This window comes from Hibiscus syriacus, unplaced genomic scaffold (assembly GCF_006381635.1).
Source record: "Hibiscus syriacus cultivar Baekdansim isolate YM2019G1 unplaced genomic scaffold, ASM638163v2 tig00109945_pilon, whole genome shotgun sequence".
In the NCBI taxonomy this organism is placed as follows: Eukaryota; Viridiplantae; Streptophyta; class Magnoliopsida; order Malvales; family Malvaceae; genus Hibiscus; species Hibiscus syriacus.
This window is the reverse complement of record NW_024062535.1, coordinates 2,466,898-2,478,130: the sequence shown is the minus strand read 5'-3', so window position 1 is coordinate 2,478,130 and position 11,233 is coordinate 2,466,898.

Here is an 11,233-nt window from a genome sequence, read left to right as displayed (position 1 = left end):
TTATGTTTCAAGAGAAACTGTCTCAAGGGAGACAAAATTTTATGTTTCGAGGGAAACTATCTCAGGAGAGAAAAAATTAATTTCAAGGGAAATGTTTTCAAGAGAAACTGTTTCAAGGGAGACGAATTTTTCTGTTTCGAGGGAAACTATCTCAAGCAAGATAAAATCTTCTTAAACAAAACAGCCTTGAGTGAAATGAAATACCTTCTTTCGAGTGAAAACAGTCTCAAGCGAGACAAATCTTGTTTTAAGAAAAACAATCTTGAGTGAAATAAATCTTCTTTCGAGAAAAATAGTCTCAAGTGAGACAAAGTATGTTTTAAGAAAAACAAATTTGAGTGAGATAATCATCTGCATTAAATGAGACTTTCTTAAGTGAGACAAAGTTTATATTGGAAATGTTGAATCTGGAGATGAATGTCGATCTTTCAATCTGTCGAGTTGGCTTTTAATCTCATCTTCTCCTGAAAGATCTGTAAAATGTATATGGATGTAACTATCCTGATGATGTATGCTTGATGTATGCCCAAATGAAATTTATTTGCTGTTGAGTTTGCCCTCAAGGGAGGAAAAATCAAGGTTTTTATTGCTCATGATGATGAATTCAAATATGCAAATTTCATGCGTCTTGTATGTACGTGTTGATGTATATGTTGAGATGTGAGGGAATGGTTGCATGTGCAGTCTTCATTCTGACTTAATTTGTCTTCATTTCCACCAGGGTGTACTCTTGCAGACCTCAAGACAATTTTTCCTTCCCTTATCAAATTTTGCCCCAAAGATGGTTTCCTTTGCCTCTGTTTCGATCTTGAGCTTCGGAGCGATATTTGTTGAATTCCAAGATATGCTTCCAGAGAACTTATCTTGTTTGAAAATGCTTTTCTTTTTTCGAATTTTCAAAATTTTGAAAAATATCAAAAAGAACTTTTGAAAAAGTTACCTCTTTCTAGGTTTCACAATTGAAGCAAATCATAAAACATGAGTTCATTGGATATCAAAAGAATCAAACACTCTTTTAATCTTTGATAGCTGCAAATCTTTGACAAATATCAAGATCGAAAAGTTGGTCTAGAGGTGGGTTTGTTTCATCGATTTGGTTATCGTGAAGATCATGGCATGCCCCTCTTTCTTGATTTGGTATTTTGATCAGAGGCGAACAAAATGACACAACTAGCATAATCAATGACTAGACCTTTCAGAACACTTCTGTTTCAGTTCTCTGAAATCTTCCATTTGTTCAAGTTTCGTAAGCTCTTCTAACAAAGGTAATGCAGAAATATCGGTCTAAAAAATGAAATTCTTGAGTGCTCATGTGAATTTGACTATAACAGGTCTTTCTCAACTCCCTTAGTCTATTATTACCGAAAATTTCTTTTTAGATGAATTTGATTTATTTTACCATTATCTAGCAAGCCGAATCCATAAAGTCGGGGCGTTCAACCAAATGCTTTAGAGGGACAGCTTATAATCACTTTTATCTGGTTTAACTGAAGGGTTCATCTCATCACAAAGTCTTTGACCTGACAAAAGTAGTGGAGCAAACACCGAATTGCCAAGTGTCCGAGCAATGTCATGATTTGAATGTAATCTATTCATAAAGCCAGGGCTTTCGAGTTTCCTCTATAACCAATTGCCTTAGTGGAATATCTCAGCTTTAGAGGGACAAATCACTGAAGGGTTCGTCTCATCACAAATTCTTTGGCCTGACAAAAGTAGTGGAGAAAACACCGAATTGCCAAGTGTCCGAGCAATGTCATAGTTTGAACATAATCTATTCATAAAGCCAGGGCTTTCGAGTTTCCTCTATAACCAATTGCCTTAGTGGAATATCTCAGCTTTAGAGGGACAAATCACTGAAGGGTTCATCTCATCACAAAGTCTTTGGCCTGACAAAAGCAGTGGAGCAAACACCGAATTGCCAAGTGTCCGAGCAGTGTCATAGTTTGAACATAATCTATTCATAAAGCCAGGGATTTCGAGTTTTCTCTATAACCAATTGCCTTAGTGGAATAGCTCAGCTTTACGGATTTAATTTCTTAAGATTATCAAGAAGAACCTGTTATAGTCTAGGTGTTTTTGAAAGTCAAGGGATCTCATCTTTAGAGTTCAATTTCCAAAAAACTAACCTAAACTAGATTTGCTTACTCGATTATTCCATCTGTAAAGATCATTATCATCCCTGAATATCATAAACAAGGGTATAAACCAATTAGTTTTGCAATCTCATATGTTAGTTGCCCTATTTTGTTCGCTCTTAATACGTGTCTAAATACCAAACCTTGGATGGACTCTTCATGAGAATAGAAAACTTAGCTCGGTAAGAGAAAGATATGTAGTCTGATGTATCTTTTAAATTAGGACCAAGGGGTCTTTGTTTTGCAGGGTTCAATCTTGTCATTTGTCAAAGATTTACAACCTCAATTATTAAACAGTTTTTAATTGAGGTGATATTCAAGGAATTCAAGATTAAAATTTGCTCATCTCCTAAGAAGGAAGCATTTTATTTAAAATGTTTAAACGTCAAGTGACTTAAAATGTTCACGCATAAGAAGTACGAAAGAAAAACAAGTTCAAACAAGATGATATACTTGATAATGTAACAAAATTCCTAATGGATGCCCCATATGACTCTCGATCAGAATGCCCCATTACATATTGAAAGTGAATGCCCCTGAATCGATCAGATCTTGGACCTTACGTTTCAATGCCCCACAATTCTCGGTGGTGTGCCCTGAGCTCCCAATATGATAGCTGCATACGGCGTTAATATCATGACCTTCAGGATATGGGGCCTCTCTAGGTTTGGATTCAACTAGAGTCACGAGATTTTTCTCAACTAGCGTTGGGAGTAACTCCTCATATGTCATTGGGATTGGACTGATTCAAATCTTTTCTTTCCTTGGTTCTCTCTGAGTTTGTTTAGAAGTTCTAGACGGTACAACTGCAACAGTTTTTGGACTTGAGACCGTAACGCCCTTGTTGACGTTGTAGGTGTTGACATTGTTGACCTCTCGATCTTTGTTCTTCATGGGAGGCTTTTTACTAGAGTCTCCTCCTTCGATTTTCCCTTGTTTAATGGCTAACTCAATCATTTCGCCAGCCATAATTAGATCTAAGAAACCTCCATATGTAATTGCCACCAGGTGTCCGAAGTAGGGTGCCTTCAGGGTTTGTACGAACAACTTTCTAGTTTCTTTTTCATCCAGGGATGGATGAACCTGCACAGACAAATCCCTCCATTGTTGCGCATATTGTCGAAAACTCTCATTATGCTTCTTTTCCAGGCTTTGAAGCATAACCCGGTCTGGTCTCATATCGTTGATATGCTTATATTGTTCTAGGAAAGACTTGGCTAAGTCTTTCCATGTCTTAATGTGAGTTTGGCTGAGCTGATTATACCAGCGGATAGCTGAACCAGATAGGCTCTCCTGAAAGCAGTGGATCAGGAGTTGATCATTCCCTCCATATCCTGTCATCTTCCGACAGAACATAGTGATATGGGATGATGGGCAGCTGTTCCCATCGAACTTCTCAAACTCAGGAGCTTTAAACTTTGGTAGAAGCACTAAATCTGGAACCAGGCTTAGCTCCCTTACGTCCACTCCATAATAATCATGGTCCCCTTGGACTATCTTCATTCGATCTTCTATCATCCTGATCTTCTCTTCCATCTTTTTTGCTTTGTCATCTTCATTAAAATCCGGGATACTGTAATCATCCGGATGATTATCAGGATTAGTTTTGGAAGTTTTCACCTTTACAGCAGATGGTGCTTTTCCTTTGACAGCAGAAGAATTTTTTTGTGGTCTGGGTAAGATCTCGGGTGACATAATCATCTGTGAGGTTGGTGACATGGTTACCCCTTCGAAGGGACTTCCCCCTTCTGCACTAACTTGCTGTAAACATGATAACTTGGCCACTATTTGTTCGATCAAGGATTCCTGGTTTTTCTTGATGGATTCCAGAGTGCTCTGACTGTTTTGAGCCATCTTATCTTCTTGTTCTTTTTGTAGTCTTGCCATGTTATCCTCGAGTTTTTCCATTCTGGCCTCCATTTGTCTTTTCTTTGCTCGAGTATTATGCGGATGATGCGTATTTAATGTCTGTAGTGGTAGACTTGGTGTTTTCTCTTTCGCTTTCTGAGACATGTTCTGTTTGTTAATACGAATGTAAAAACATGGAAAATATAGAAATAAACATGAGATATAGAATGTAAAATATGAAATGCATGATGTATGCAGCTTAGAGGCACTGATCCAGAAAAAGTGTTCATTATTATAATTAATCTTTATTCAGACAAAAATATCTTATCTTGTAAGAGACATAAAAACAATCAAATGTACACTCGGATTAAATCCTCTAAACCCCGAATAGCTTCTAGTATATTGACAAGTCTTATGCCTTCATCCGTTACTGGTTGAATACCCTGTCGAACCACTCCGGCTTCCCTTGCCAGGCCATGAAGATGACGGGCTGCCTTCTGTACTTGATCTAGGAAGTCTCGGATGGTTGCGTCTCTGGCCTTCACCCTTTGTTGTGCTTGCTCCCAACGAAAACGCCACTGTAGACCTCCATCAAAGGGCACTATCTGAAGCTCGGCTACTTGCTTTTTGAATCCATCTATGATAGCTTCTAACTCACCTATTGTTTTGCCATCTCTCTCATGCTGTTTCTCTAGATCAGTCATCTGGATTCTCAAGCATTGGTTTTGATGTTAACTGTCTACTAAGCACCTCTGAGCAATATTCATCTTTTCCTTCCAGGCTCTCTCACCAGGCCCCTCAAACTTTCTTTTCAGGTTGTGAGCTTCGCCTTTCCAGTACTCGGAGGACATTTTCAACTTGGAGTTATCTTTGACAGCATCTTGATACCCCTTTCTTAAGTCTTCGAGCTCAAAACAGACTCTTTTTTGTTCCTTTTCCAGTTTGTCTGCTTTATCTTTCTGAGAATCGGCATCCAGCTTCCACTGATAGCGCTCAGCCTCAAGTTCTTTTATCCTCTGCCTCAGCTCATTATTCACAGCTTCAAACTCTGTCTTGGCTATCTCGAGTTCAGAAGGGACAGGCCTGAGATGTTCTTACATAGTTCGGGTGTCCTCACAGTCTAGCACCGGAATATTGTCATTTTTCCTTAATCTTCGCCATTCCACATAATCCGGAGTAAGCATGTTCTTGGCAGCTACAATGTCCATTCGGAATATTTTCTTCCAAGAATCGGTTGCTTCCTTGATCATCTTCTTATAACTGTTACCGTGATACCCAAACTCTGATCCAGATAGCCCGCATGTTGCTGGGACAAACTGACGTGCCCCATACTGTCTCAGTGCTAACAATGGAGCATACCCAACTACACCCCAAAGTCCTAGCAAGGTCATCGTGTCAGAGCCCTCACACCGGAAAAGAACATCACTGAGGAACAACCAGGGGGCTCTCCAGGCAATATCTCAGTCCTGAAGATGATTGAAGACTTTCATCCACTTCTCTTTTGAAGCACCTTCATGCCATTTCATGGTGATGAACTCTCCTAAAGGTGAATAGGTAGTGCTAAATCGACATTAGGCAACCCCGTTGGTCTTCCAGAAGTGGCTGTGAATCCATACTTGAAGGAGCTGAACACACCCAATGAATCTTCCTCCACCAACTCTTCTACAATGATTAAGAGAACGAAAGGTTTCTGCTAAGATGACTGGTGCTGGGTTGACTTGTTTCAGTAGTTGTTCAAATAATTCCACCACGGCTGCGTCAATGCACCCCAAAGCCTTCGGAAAAATAATCAAACCGTACAGACCTAGTGCGAAAAGGTCTATAGTTTTCCACTCATCATGGTGGTTCTTCATTAATTGCCTTATGTGGATCCATTCAATTCCTTCCCTGCTGCCTCTGCGCTGAGTCCGATCAATTACCCATTTCTCGTCTACTCCCGCGACTCTGGCCAGTGTACTCTTGAAAGGCTGACTTTTGGTGTGCTTAACGTAGACTCGCCCTAGTTTGATGTTTTCACAGTGTAGCAGTGTGGTGTATTCTTCGATAGTAGGCACCATGTCCTCCCAGTTAAAAGTGAAACAACTGTATCCCGGGTTCCAGAATTGGACCATGGCTCTAATCAAGGGTTCATCAATCCTAACGTGAAGTAAAAGTGCAATGTCACCGTACCGTTGGCTGAACTTCTGTTTTCGATCATTCTTCCAACTGTCCCAGATATCTCGAAGCTCCTGCACATTATTCTGTTTTAGGTTGATAGATGCGTAGCTAACCAGCTCTGACACATAGCTTTCTTGAAGGTTGTCTCCCTTTTCTTTCTAAGCCTTCTTGGACCATAGTCGTACCTCAGGGTTCGTAGTCTCTTGTGTTACAACACCTTTGTCCATTAATTCAGATTATTTTCTGTAATAAACATATTTTTGGTGGATCAACACCTCTTTTAAATGATGCAGGTGATGAAAACAAAATAAAAGAGAACAAAAACAAAAAGAGTTAGTGAGGTAAATCAAAATAATAATAAAAATGAAAAATCCTACCCCACATGGTATTTACCCCTCATGCTTATTATTCCTACCCGGACATGATCTCTATCTCGTAAGTTGGTTTTGAACAAGTCATAACCGCATAAATTTCTAGTTCACATGCTTTGAACAGAAAGTAAAGCAGGAAATAATTCCGGCATCCTAGGGTTTGAAATGAGGTCTTGGGGTGGGCCCTAACTTCTTGTAGTCTCCGGGTTTAGGTTCTAAAAAAAGGTACCCGAGTTCTCCTTGCTGGTGCCCCCTTGGGCTTACCAAACCCATAGTCCTAAACCCATCACAGGCTTGTGTGGACTAAGTTAAACTCGAGAGGACACATTCCCTTATGCCCATACGGAGAATAAATTCACACGAAGGCATAAGGTATATGAATCCCGAAGGTTACTTGCTAGGCCCATACGATGAATAAATTCACACGAAGGCTTTAGATGAAAAAAAAAATTTGAAGGCTGAAATCATGAAGAAACGATTAGTCCAACTATTTACTCGAAAATAATCAAAAAGTAAGTAAAAAGGATCGAAATATTACCTTAAAATTTAAACTTACCCTTTTCGTTAAAAACATAATTGGAAATTACCTTAGCCTGACTCACTTACCGTTCCCAGCGGAGTCGCCAAGCTGTCGAAACCGTCTTTCGGTTGGGCCCCGGAATTGGGCTTCGACTTAGAAAAATGTGGACTGGAATCGCCACCGATCATTTATTTAAAAATAAATGGGTTGATCGGATACCCTATTTCTTACCTGATCTGCGTCTTACCAGAAATATGTCGGGCTCGGGAGTCGGTTACGGTCAAGGAAGGATTAGCACCCTGAACCGCCCTTTCGGTACTACGTAATTTCCAATTGTCTTAATTAAGAAAAATAACAAGTTAAATTAAAAGGTAAAGTTTCGATCCTAATTACTTACCCTTGATTGATTTGAAAATATCCTTTAAAAAAAATCGAGAAATGTGATAGATAAACAAGGTAAAGAAAACAAATAAGATACAAGGGAAAAATAAAATAAATAAGTAAGATAAAAAAAATAGTAAAGTAATAATTATATATAGTAATATTTGAAAAAAGGAAAAAAATATAAATATATATATATATATATATACCAAATACTTAAAAATAGAAAAGCTACCTTTTATTTCCTTTTCGAATCCTTTACAATAGTTTTGCCTTTGTATCTTCCCGTGCTTTCCTCTATGTTTTGTGTGTAAATCGTGTGTTACAATGGTGAGTTACAATGGCTATTTATAGTGCTTGTGGATCCTATCTTTAGGAATTTAAATCTTAGTAGAACTCTATCCTATTTTTAGGAGTTTGAATCCTAGCAAAATTTTATCCTATTTTTAGGAGTTTGAATCCTAGTAGGACGAAAATGTGTGTTGACACTAAGATAGCTAAGAATGGTGGTACCCAACTTCGTATATTTATAGATCCTCCTAGTGTGGTTTTACCGAATGTTGCAAGATGATGTAGGTTCTGCTGGGAGAGAACCTGGAGATAGGGCTTTTCTAATCTCGTTGTTTACCAAAAAAATGATATTCGTATAGATCATGATCAAAATAGAAATAAAAACAAGCTTAAAGCTAAGGAAAAAGTCAAAGAGTGAAACTTGAACTGCTAATAAAGTTATGCAAGCTAAGTATACCATGTGAGTGCATTCTTACTAATATGATATGGATAATATGAGGAATACTTGTGATGAGTCAACCTCGAATGATTTGGAAAGAAAAATATTTAAATCATATTATGATATTTTGATCTATATATATATATATATTCATATTGTTTTACTAAATGATATTTGAATGATTTTGGGTATGAACTACCCAATGCACTGTTATATGATAATTTATATATGCGTATATATGGATACTTTTGTTAATTGATTGATATATGATTTTGATAAAAAAAACATTGTATGTGCATTGAGAGTCATTGGTACAATTGGAATGCCATGAGAAGGAGTATTTGTACGTAGTACAAAATAGTACATGGTGCAATGTATATTTTATATAGAACTATATATACAATTGGCATGCCATGAGGTGGAGTATTTGTACATAGTACAAAATAGTACATGGTGCATGTCTATGATGATGGTGCAATGTATTCCTTATTATTGATACAGTGATGTGTTTTACAGTACTTGTATATTTTATATGGCACTATATATGCAAATTGGTTATATGGTACTAAATGTGTAGCATGTGTATACTTGTATATGACTTGCGTACCATGCATTCTCATTTGATATACATTGGGCTATGGTTTAAATGAATTGAAATTGAAAAGTACAGGTGACTGATTCAGTTGAAAGTAAATCTTTCAATGATTATTATGATATGGATATATGTGATATATTTACATATATGATCTATTATTTTTACAGGTTATATGAAAAAGAAAATATTTTAATAAGTATATTTTACATGTTTATATATATTATTATTATATGATATTTACCGTATTATGTTTTATATGAATTTTATACATATTGATATTTTACTTTAGTATCGTTAATTCCTCACTAAGTGTATACTTAGCGTGTAATGATTTTCACGCATATGTAAAGGAAAACGAGTGGAGTAAGGAGTTGAGCTTGGCATCAATCATTGAATGCTACTTACCGGTATTAGTAATGGCATCTTACTATTGTTTGATTTCTAGTTAACATATATACGTATAATAAGTGTATGTAATATTTTAATATGATTTGATTTGATATGAACTAGAAATGCTCTGATATGTGTATGGCATTTAAATGGTTCGTAAAAATTTATATGTGTGGATTTTAGTAAGTCAAATATGGTTATAATTACGGGTTTTAGTTTTATATTTGATAAAGTTATATTTTATTAGTGTAAAGATGAATTTTTATTTAGGCAATTTTCAGGCAGTTTCACTCCTTATACGAAACAATATTGAACTATCATATTGTTGCTTGAAATTGAATATAAAAAATATTTTTGAATACTTTTTTTCGTATCTACCTGATTAAATTATTTATGACTATTTAGTACGATTTTAAAGAAACCAATTTTTACTAAATTTTAAAAACAAAGTTTCATAAGTTTCACTTGACATCTCTAGATCGTATTCGGTGATAGATACGTAAAAGGGGTGTTACATTTATTGGTATCACAACTATATGTTTAGTCGATTCTAGGCCTAAACCAAGCTAGTTTTGAGTTGAAAAGTGCATACATGCCACTAGGATGTCATTGTTATTGATCTAGTATTTATTTAATTGATGTCACTCCTTACTAAAGAAAGTTGAGAAGTGTATGTATTAGATGTCTGAAATAGAGGGTTGAGGTAAGGGAATGAACAGGAGGTTCGAGAACAAAGGGGTTATGGAAGTAATGATGTTAGTAGCAATTCTCATGTTTAGTCAATGTTGTAATCTATAAGACCATTGTGTTGATTATATCATTGTCTATTACTGCAATATTACATCTACCGACATAGTCCTTGTGTTGAGTTATTAGTAGTCATTGTTGAATATTCACTCCAATATGCCATAAGCTAATGGGACCGTCGGCGTAGCCCATGGCACAGCGAAAACAAACATGATGGTCTCACCAATGGTCCATGTACGATAAAAATCAAAATTGGGAGGAAGAGATGTGATTTCTTACCTTAGGTTCCTTGAAAAGCATTAATACAGTAACGACACACAATCTCACGAACGATTCGAATCTTAGCCTTCACTAAATAATCGTCTTGTCATCTACTCAGTTCACCTGGATGTAAAACTATTGAGAGCAAACTCTTTCTCAAAAATTGTTTTTAGGATTTTCGAAATTTAAGTAAAAAAGGTTAAGCAGCTGTTAGACCAATATCACCCTTTTATAAGTTTGCCCTAACTATTAGGGTTTTAATATGAATTTAATAAGAAGTATAATTGCTTTAATTATATCCTTTAATTAAATTCAGTATTAATGTACATTTAAAATTCCTTGTATATATATATATATATTAACTACACATTTTATTTATGTACAATCAAATTTTACATATGTAACATATTTATGAATTGCTCTTTTCAACCATTAGGTGTGACCTTGTAGGTTCCTTTAACATTAGTAGTAATAATTATAATTATTCTAATATTACAAACAATGAGTGACATCTAGGAATATATCATTATTACCTAAGTTACAAGAAGTCATGTTTCGACATGGCGTGTTCGTGACTAACTCTTTTAATGTATTATATCATTTTTCTTTTATATCTAGAATAGTCCAAAGTCTTGGAATAGTCACACTTGCATAGCCCATCTATTATTTCTTGATATCTACAGTCAACTATAATAAACGAATAATATTTGATATCTCATATCAACTTATTCGAGCATGGCCATGCATTTCTAGTCTCACTCAATCAAGTGGCTTGTGATATATTTTGAGGATAATATTTTTTTTGGTAGGGGAGAGTTGTAACACCCTGGAAACTTGGCTAGTGGTTTCAAGTAAACTGTCGGGCTTAGAATGTGATAGTAGGCCATTATGGAACAATCTGGTAAAGTATAACTTGGGTTGGGCCTAAGTTGGGCCCAAACGTTGATAAAAAAAAGTGTATTTTTAAATTAGGGGTAAATGAGAGAGGACCAAGGAAGTAATTTACCCATATTTTGAGAAACAAAAAAAGAGTTGATCTCCCTTAATTGTGCATATGTCATACATCATAAGATGAGAAACTATCATTTATCTTCTTCT